At 40.8% G+C, this 10,218-nt stretch overlaps 1 protein-coding gene across 4 annotated transcripts in view; it reads left to right on the top strand.

Moving 5' to 3' along the window:
- The first annotated feature begins 273 nt into the window (after positions 1 to 273).
- PACSIN2 (protein kinase C and casein kinase substrate in neurons 2) overlaps positions 274 to 10,218 on the top strand; it is a 52,576-nt gene continuing 42,631 nt past the window's right edge. For 2 of the 4 annotated variants that reach the window (XM_039341309.1, XM_039341306.1), the window contains exon 1: positions 274 to 480. The gene's annotated coding sequence lies outside the window, so the exon portion shown is untranslated. The remainder of the gene's footprint in view (positions 481 to 10,218) is intronic. The other 2 variants (XM_039341307.1, XM_039341310.1) reach the window with 2 other exon arrangements.

Below are 10,218 nucleotides of genomic sequence, written 5' to 3'. Positions count from 1 at the left end.
CTGAAGGATCCATCCCACCAAGTTGAACGCGACGCGTCAGCCTAGAAAGCTGACCCACCCGGTTTCCAAGTTCGCTGCACGCATGCGTCCTTTCTCTCTCTCTCTCGTCTCCGTAAAAAAAGGAAGTTGAAGCCGATTGGCGAGCGGCGAGAGAAAGCAACGGGATGGGTCCCTTCGTTTAAAAAAAAAAAATAGAAGCCAGGGAGGCAGCTAAATGAGGCGGATGCGGATATCCTGCAGGTTTTGCGGCTATCCAATCGGGAGGGGGCGCTTCTGAGGCGGCCAATGAGAGCCCGGAAGAGAACGGCGGAGGCCGTGAAGGGAGTTCTTTGCGTCCGAACTGAGCGGGCGACAGGGGTCAGGTTGGAGTTGCCTGGCCATTCGAGCTGCCCCGGGGGAGCCGCCGGTGAGGGGCCGAGGCGGACCTGCTGTTTGCCGCTTGGAGCCGGGGCTGAGGAAGAGACCCTGGAAGACACCGAGGTAAGCGAGAAGAGATCGGTGTCCTGCTGAGAGAGTTTTCCATTCAGCCCTTTCCATTCAGATGGGTGGCAGCTAGTGGGCTGGGTCCCGGGGGATCTGGGGGGTGGGGGGGGGGGTGGAGGCTGCTCAGCTGGTCCTCCGAAAGGTATGGAGGTGGACTCTTCCCATTCTCGATCCTCCTATGATCACCTTTTGGTCTCATTTTCTCGGCAAACGAATGACTGCCCCAGTCACTCTGGGTAGGTCGAAAAAGACGTCAATTGGTTCAAGGTCATCGGCCAATCAGCCTCACCCAAGGCTGGGGAGGGAGGATCCAGGATCCAACTTTTACCTCCGTTTGTGGGAATGGGTCAAGATGTGTGTGTGTCTATCTCTCTCTCTGTGTGTGTGTGTGTGTGTATGTATGTATGTATGTATGTATATAGAGGGCTGCCTGGATGACTTTGAGTCAAAACTCATTTCTCACAGAGTTGTTTAAAATTGAAGGGCGAGTCCTTCGTTTTTCAGGCGAAGATCAGTAGTAATAAAGGATGAACATGATAAAGCTATAAATACCAGGAGTCTTCTGGCATCCAAGAGACAAATGCTATCCTGCATGTTAACTTTGGACAAGTCTCCTTTTAAAAATGGTTATTAGTAAAAACCAATGAGATCATAATAATAAACAATAGCAGTAGTCTGGCTTGATTAGAAAGGATTAGAAATGATTATTCATCAATTTCATCACATTTTCCTTCTTACTTGGAATACATTGGACAAATGCCCTACCCTCTTGTGTGGTGGTTGCACTGTAATTTAAGCACTATTCACTGCTCATTCTTTACTCACATCTCTGGTTGCCTTAACCATGGTTCATTGAATTATAAAATCTGGGTTCGCATGACAGACCAAATTTAAACAAATCAGAGGCTGCATGCAAAGAGGTTGCATGCATACAGGTTTGTAGGTTAGAATGTAATTCACTAGTTTGAACATTAATGTGTTAATACTGAAGTTATCAACATGGATTGGCATTCAGTTAATGAAAAGTTCTTTAGTTGACATATCTTTCACCTATTCCTTGTAAACCTTGCTTTGTGTTGGATTTGGCTTTTAATTATGAAAGCATCATGCTAGAACAGGAGACTATCAGTTCTAGTCTTGGCTTAGTCACAAAGCCACCTGGGTGTTCTTGAGCCAGTCACTTTGTCTCAACCCTAGTAAGGAGGCAATGGCAAACCACTTCTGAAGAACCTTGTCAAGAAAACTGCAGAAACTTGCCCAGGCAGTCTGAGAATTGGGCATGATTGGACAGAAAAAAAAGTTTGCCAGTCAAAGTTATAGATGTGGAGATAAATGCTGTAGTAATTGTATATTTGGGATGAGGCATTTTGGCAATCTTAGAAGAAACACCACCTAGATCCAAAATAAATCCTACAGGTCCAGGATACCAAGTAATGTTTAGATATTTGATGGAAAAACATGCTTGTTTTGATGAGAATCAAATGATGGAAATGAAAAAAAAGTATGATATTATTCAAGGTATGGCAAGTAGAGTAAAAGTTAAAAAAACAGACATATGAAGAAACAGAACAGTAAGTGATCTTGATTTTGCTGACCATTTGTTCATTTTATATTAATACGGGTACTGTCTGTCTTCAAATTCTTGTTAGGGTTACTAAGAAAGGTAAAGAGTGAGTTCCTATTGAATGCTCTATATTTCATGCCATCAACCATGGGATCCATCTGGGAGATTTGACTAATGTGGAATGTGGAGACAACTTATTGCACTGCTACCTATAGGTAGTGATATTGAAGGGTTTTTTTGAAACTCGTATTCAATAGCTATTTGAAATCCTAAAAGTTCTGTTGTCTTTCATGCTTTTTATATCTAGACATATATTATGAGGGGTTAAATGAACTCAGTGAAGGACTAAATATGTATGAATAAACTGAGGCTTAATCCTGATAAACTGAAGATCCCGCTGAACAGCAAATGGATCAAATTGGAAATAGAAATACAACTCGCATGAAATAATCAGTTATGCTGTTTTGAGGTTCTCTTAAATTCAGCATCTCTCCCCCCTCCCTTCCCCCCCAGATAATGAAATGATGAAATGAAATGAGCACAACGATCTGATTTAAGGCATTGTTTGTTTAGCTACTGTTTATTAAAAACATCACAGTTGACTCTCTTTTCCCATTCTGCTAAAACAAAATTGATTAAATTACATTATATTTAAATGTAACATGTGAATCTTACGCTTCCTCGTAGTGTTTGGAAGTATGGGTATTGTTGCCAAATTACTATCTCTCATGAATAGAATCTTGCATGGGCTTCAGTGCTGTTTTGACTACAGTTTGGTATACTAGCTTTTTCCTAAATTACTTTTGGTCAGAATATCCAATGTTCTGGATCAGCCTTGAATTACAAAGCATCTTGATTCAGGTTCCAGAACATCCAATATATTGCTCCTTTTCAGTGTGTGAGGCTCTACTATGGAATCCCTTCAGCCAGAGAAATAAATTTTGACTTTTGCACAAAAGCTGTCTAATCAGAAGCAAGGTAACAAACCATACAGGAATAAGTACTGTAATATAATAGCATCACAACAAGGAATACAGAAATTGAAAATAACGTATTCATGTTACAAATCATCATAGCCCTGGGCCTCTTCAAATAGCCAGGCTTCTACAGTTTTCTTGAAGGTCAGCAGGGTCAGAGAGAAACAGATCAGAGGGAATACCAGAGAACAGATACAGCGATAGATAAGGCATGTCCCTGAGCTCCCATAAAAATGACATTATTTGGTTTATAGAATACAGAGCACACCAATCCTATTTGATCTTACAAGGTGCACAGAAACAATTGGAGATAAGCAATCCCTAAATATCCAGGCCTGGGTCTTGTATGGCTATATCAGGGGTAGGTAACTTTGGCTCTTTTATGACTCATGGAACCCCTGGGCTATATAGATGATTTGTAGCACCTTGAATTCCTCTCAGAAACCAGCTGGTAACTAGTTAATAAAGTAAAGCTATCTAATATAGGGGTCCCTAACCCCCGGGCTGTGGATTAGTACCGGGTCGCGGCATGCCACCTACTGGGCCACACAAACAAAGCCCCATCCGCGAGATGCAGGCAACACACAAAACCGTGGAGTTTTTTTCTCATATCGATTGATTTTGTATATGCCATTAAGTCATTTTCGACTCCTGGCAACTGCATAGGTCAGCGGTTCTCAACCTGTGGGTCACGCCCCCATTTGGGGTCGAACGACCATTTCACAGGGGTCGCCAAACAACGCGATCTGCCATTTTTTTTCCTCAGCCAGCGCAGGGGGTGGCGGCACGCATGCGTGCCGCGCAGGGGGCGGTGCATGGCAGCACATGCATGCATGCCGTGCAGGGGGGCGCCGCCGCACATGCGTGCCATGCAGGGGGCGGCGCTGCGCATGCGCGCCGCCTCCTTATGACCGGGGGCGCCGGTATAAAAAGATTGAGTACCACTGGCATAGATAGATCTTCTCCATGTTGATGCATCCCTAACCTGTTCTTTCAGGCCTCCCAATGGTACACTCATTGCCATTATAACTGAATCCATTCACCTTGCTGCTGGTTATCCTCTTTCTCCCTTTGATCTTTTATAGAGAGTTGGGGCTTTGCATGATGTGTCCAAAGTAGGATAATTTGATCCTGGTGATTTGTGCCTTGAGTGAAAACTCTGGCTTGATTTGTTCGATAATCCATCGGTTTGTTTCCTTGGCTGGCCAAAGCCTAACTTTCCCTTCCGTAATATTACCGAGAATTCTGAAGCGTGCATGATTCTGGTATAGACATGACCATAGCATTTGAATAACTTTTCCAAGGGCTTTATGGCTATTCTATCCAGTGCTGGCTTGTGCATATTTCTTGATTGCCTTTTCGCTTATTGTTGATGGTTCAGCCTAAAAGGCAGAAGCTATTCATCAATTTAATATCTTCATTGTCAAATCACAATTAATTGTCAAATGAATAAAGAGAATGAATGAGGATTAAATGAGTGAATAGGTTGAGAAATAAAAAACAGCAATTGGATGGAATTGATGAGTTTAACAGAAAAAAGTTGATATATGAAGCAACTTGGGGGAAACAGTTTACAATATATAAAGAGGTATAATTGTTAGCATCTTTAATGGACATTGTGACCAAGAGGCCATTACCCTTCTTTTTAGATGACCACTTCAGAAACTTCTAACAAAGTTACAAAAAATGTTATTACTAACTATAGCTCTTAGAAGTAATCTGGTTCCTCCCTTATGCTATTAATTATTGTATCAAGATTTTCTTGCAGTTTTTAAATTATATTTATTGTATTATTGATTTTTTTTCTTGTGTTTGTTTTTGCAGGCAAACTTTGTATGGAAGGTTTAGATTTAGTGGTATTTCCTTTACTATTTCTTATCTCATGTCTTTACTTTCTTTAGCTTATTATTTTATTTTTACTCCTTTTCTGTGCTTTTCACAATATTGTTTAGCCCAAGAAAGGAAATTGTATGACCTATGAATGAATGTACAGCAAAAGTTAAAGGACAATAGTAATGACTAAGAACAATGTTGATTATTATAAGCTCTTGATCGAGTCTTAAAATTTACAAAACAAACAAACAAACCCCAGTCTAAGCAATCTCTGGGAAAGGCATTTCATGAACTAGGTGACAGTAGCAAAATTTCACAGGCATTGGATAATTTTCATTTTGGGGAGAAAGTAGGTTGGTAGATTGATTAAATGAAGAGCATCAGTGAGTAAATTACATATAGATTAAGCAGTATGCTTAAAGATGGTTGAAGATATAAAAAGACGTGATCGATTTGATGAGAGAGGGAGAGAAAGATGGTAGTTTTATTGATATATAGATATGATTAGAGCTACAGTGTTTGCAGGGACAGAAAGATAGGGAGAGGTAGAGTGAATGACATTGCACAGTCTAAATTTAGCGATGCTGCCTTTACCTTTTCATTTTGCACTGGCAATATATGTGATATATATAATACCGTATTTGCACTGCATTTCTTATCCTATTGTGTAATCGGAACACTGAAATTTTTTACAGGAAATTTCAGTCATGAAAGTATTGGGAAACTATGCTCAGGAGGAAGGCCAGACATGTTATCTATTATTATTGCACGTAACTTTTTTCTTTCTAAAGGCGTTGCACAAAATGGTAGGATTTCAAACAGTGCATTTATAAGGAAAGGTTAGTATTAGAAGAAAATTCTGAGTTGGAATCTAGACCTAGTATCCATAGATTATTTGGAGTAGAGTTTATTTCAACAGCATAATGTGCAGTATGGGGATCGAAAGCTAGGATACTGGAGTTACCTTTCTCAAGAGTTTACCTTTATATCTTTTATTTGTTCCTCCAAGCTTGCCATTTAGGAATTATTGAAAACTGTAATTAACTGGACGGCCAAAAGCGGGTGTTCCATGGTCAAGCACCTTGCTGAGCTTGTGCGTTTTACCGTATCAACTGTCTTCCTGTTTAATTAAAATTGAGGCTGGAGATGGCTGTCGGAAGAAGGGATCTTTCATTTATTAATTGTAATCTCTAATATTCTGAAAGAAATGTTTACCTGGATGGCAGTCACCTTTATCCAGTTTCATCATCTTTGTGTGCCTTTGTGTTGACCTTGGGTGATGGGTCCATGTTTGGGGCATTTTAATATATGTCTGTATATGTGTGTGTCTATGGTGCTGGAGAAGACTCCTGCGAGTCCCTTGGACTGCAAGGCATTCAAACCGGTCAGTCCTAGAAGAGATCAACCCCGACTGCTCTTTAGAAGGCCAGATCCTGAAGTTGAAACTCAAATACTTTGGCCACCTAATGAGAAGGAAGGACTCACTGGAGAAGGGCCTAATGCTGGGAAAGATTGAGGGCAATAGAAGAAGGGGACGACAGAGAATGAGATGGTTGGATGGAGTCACTGAAGCAGTAGGTGTGAACTTAAATGGACTCCAGAAAATGGTAGAGGACAGCAAGACCTGGAGGAACATTGTCCATGGGGTCGCGATGGGTCGGACACGACTTCGCAATTAACAACAACAACAACAAATATGTGTGTGTAATTTCCGATGGTTCTTATTGAGTTACTGATATCTGCCAACTTCCTATCAAGTTCATCCAAAGTGTCAAACTTGGACAAGGTTACTGTGTGGTCTGACTAGAAGATGTCATGGAGGATTTTACCTTCTAACCGAATTCTGTACATCCTAACATTGGAATATTTAGAAATGACGTACAGAACTTTTGATCACATCCCTAAAAATACTGGCCCCATTGGAGCCCGGTTCGGAGTAGGAAGAGTTGGAACCGGGACTGTCCAATGGGGATGACACATCTCCCTGGGAACGTTCGGAGAGGCCAGGGGCTGAGGATGATGTTGTCCCAGGCCCCTCAGTCATTGGGGAACGTGGTTGACCGGACAGAGAGTTGCCTGCTCTCACGGACACAGGGGAGGATTGGCTGCAGACAGGCAGCGGTGCTGATAGGTAGCAGATGCCCTCTGAGGAAGAACAGCTGCCTCCCCCACTCGATCCAAGGGCATGGAGAGTAGAGTGGAGACAAGCTCAATGGAAGCCTGTGAGGCTACTTGGGAGAAGGTCACCCTGCCCCTCCTAACAGGGAACACGTGGTGTGGGTTGACTTAAGGAGAAGCGGGGCGGCGGGGTCTTTGTCAGGAACAATTGTTTTGGCTTACATTCCCCTGGTTTTGACTCATGCCTCTGCCTTGCCTTTGGCCTCGTGGACTTGCCTTGCCCTATGTACCTTGACTCTGAACCTTGCCCCTTGAGCTTGCACCTTTTCTTTGGACTTTCTTTATTGTTGACTGGCTTTTGTTTGGGGGACCGGAGACGGCTGCCTTCAAGGTAGTGTGGAGTGGAGCCTTTCCGGCCATTGTAGGACCCTATGTGGTGGCCTTTAATCAAAGCAACACAGGTAGTCCTCGACTTACCATAATTCATTTAGTGACCGTTCAAAGTTACAACGGGACTGTAAAAAGTGACGTGACCGTTTTTCAAATTATGACCTTTGCAGCATCCCCATGATCGTGTGATCAGAATTTAGGTGCTTGGCAACTGGTCCATATTTATGACCGTTGCTATGTCCCAAGATCATGTGGTCTCCTTTTGCAACCTTCTGACCATAAAGTCAATGGAGAAACCAGATTCACTTAACAACATGTTAGTAATTTAACAACTGCCGTGAGTCACTTAACAAATGTGGCAAAAAGTCGCAAAATGGGGCAAAACTCACTTAACAATTTTCTCACTTAGCAGCATAAATTCTAGGCTCAACTGTGGTCGTAAGTCGAGGATTATCTGTATAAAGGACTCTGTTGATGCTTTCCTCTGGCTAGGCAACCTGGGTCACAACAGTAGTATATTAATGTGTGATGAAATTCTATTTCATAATTAGGTTGAAAGTCCAGGGATACATTACAGTTTAATGGTTTGACAGCCTGTCGAATTTTTAAGCAGTTGTAACTAATCTACCAAGTGGTTTGCATGATATTGTGCTTTACTCTGAATATAAACAATTATTTTTGGCACTGATAAAATCTTGTTTTAAGATCAAGGTATTATTAAAAAAAAGATTTGTACCATTCTCAGAAGAAAACCAAGCAGATTTATTATGTCCCTCAGAAAGACTGTAATTAATAGCAATCTACGAACTAGAGAATGTCTAGGAAAATACCTCAGTCTTGTGTAAGAACAGTTTGCAGTCCAACTGGAAATGCAGGTTAGCATTTCCTGTGTCTTTTAGATTTAGAGCCTATGACCTTAAGGGTGAATTGAGTTAAAACTATTCTTGTAGATCCTGCAATAATTCTGCCCTAGTCTATGTGAAAACACTAATAGTTAAAATGGAAATAATGCATAGTATGTTTTTTTTATCTGAAAAATTATGCAACCTAACAATGTATCAGTAATATGAAATTGAAATAGTGTAATAAAATATGTGTCATCTAAATATTCAGAATGACTTAACTAATAATTCATAGCCTTAAATTACATTAACATAACGAATCGCATTGAAATTAACTTACTTGGACCTCTTAGAAATACAATGAACTGGTAGACAATATGGATTTACAAATCACTCAACCTAAGCCAACTTCCAGATATAGAATATGAATAAAATGAAGGCAGAAGGGAAAAATATTGTTTGTAAGACTGTTGTAAATCAAGATTGCACACATACATATATGTAGGAAAAATAAGAAGAGCTTGCAACAAAATATATCAAGGTGGAATGGCTCTGTTTACATTTTCTAACTTAGTTTTGACTAATCCCCTGTGGATTTCAGCAAGTTTTTTCTAAGCATCACTTGAGTTTATATCTCTGAGATGGTAGTCAGGCTGTGTATTCCAAATCTAGTGCTGACATACTTTGATATTTGCATCTCCACACTGAGGGACCTAACCACTGAGAGAATGTTTGCTGATTGGTTGCTGAATGGGATGTTGGACTAGTAAAAACTGCTGATTTTTAAGTGCTCAGACTTTGGAGAATGTAACTAATCAGTAAATTACTATTATCAGTTGGGAAACAAACTCTGCAAGGAGTGGGAAACCAAACAGGTTCCTGACATGCTTGCTTAGCTGACAATTTTGTCATACAAAAGGTAGAGGAAGGAACTACACTGCTACACTGAACTGAATCCTACTAATAGGGAAGAAATGGTTGAGGCGGAAGAAGTTACAGGAACTCTGAAGGAGAGTGACTTGTCATACTTGGATTCAACATAATGCAACCACGGGTAACTAAACCAAGTCAAGAGTAGTGTTTTAGACTTTAAGAGAGTTGACTTCAACAAGCTAAGAGAGAGACTAGGAAGTATTCCATGGATTCCATCCATCCACCCACCCACCCACCCACCCACCTACATATAATATGATTTATATATAAAAGCAAAGAGGGGCACATACCTAAAACAGAATACCAACAAATAGTCCAAATTTACAAGGAGGGAGTCATGCCCAGAATGAGCTAAAAGTAGTGCCAAAAATAATAAAAGCTGATTTCAATAAGTCAATGAAATGATCAGTCCATTAAGAGGAGCAGATGGCAAGAAGGTGACAGGGAGGGAGCAGGGAGGAAGCAGAACTGCCTAATTCATCCTTTGCATCTGTTTTTATTGAAAAGAAAAAAAAAAACAGCCGAACCTATCAAACGCAGCACCGAGGGAGATAGAAAAGGTACACAAATCAAATGAGGCAAGGAATTAGAAAGAGAATACCTATTCACCCTGGATGAATACAAGTCAGCTGGCCCAGATGGTTTACTTCCTAGGGTTCTAAAGGAGCCAATGAATGTAATCTTTTGCTTATGTAGCACACAGGAACTACCAGAGAACTGGAAAACAGTTAATGTGGTTCCAGTCTACAAAAAGGGATCCAGAAGAGTATAGGTCAATAAGTTTGACATCAACACCTAGGAAAATCCTGGACATGAAGATTTGTGAGCACCTAAAAATGAACAAGGTGGTACTAGAAACCAGCATGGGTTTGTTAAAAATAGATCATGCCAGACAAACTTTATTTCCTTTTTTTGATAAAGTGGCTAAATTAGTGGACCAGTGAAATGCTGTGGACATATTATACTTGGATTCAGTTCTGGTCACCATGATATAAAAAAGATGTTGAGACCCTGGGAAGTGTGCAGAGAACAGCCAGAAAGATAATATAGGGTCTGGAGGCTAGATCCTAAATTGATG

The sequence above is a fragment of the Crotalus tigris genome, unplaced genomic scaffold (genome assembly GCF_016545835.1).
Source record: "Crotalus tigris isolate CLP2741 ecotype Arizona unplaced genomic scaffold, ASM1654583v1 scf7180000017764.6130737, whole genome shotgun sequence".
NCBI lineage: Eukaryota > Metazoa > Chordata > Lepidosauria > Squamata > Viperidae > Crotalus > Crotalus tigris.
This window is presented reverse-complemented; position numbering and strand designations above follow the sequence as displayed.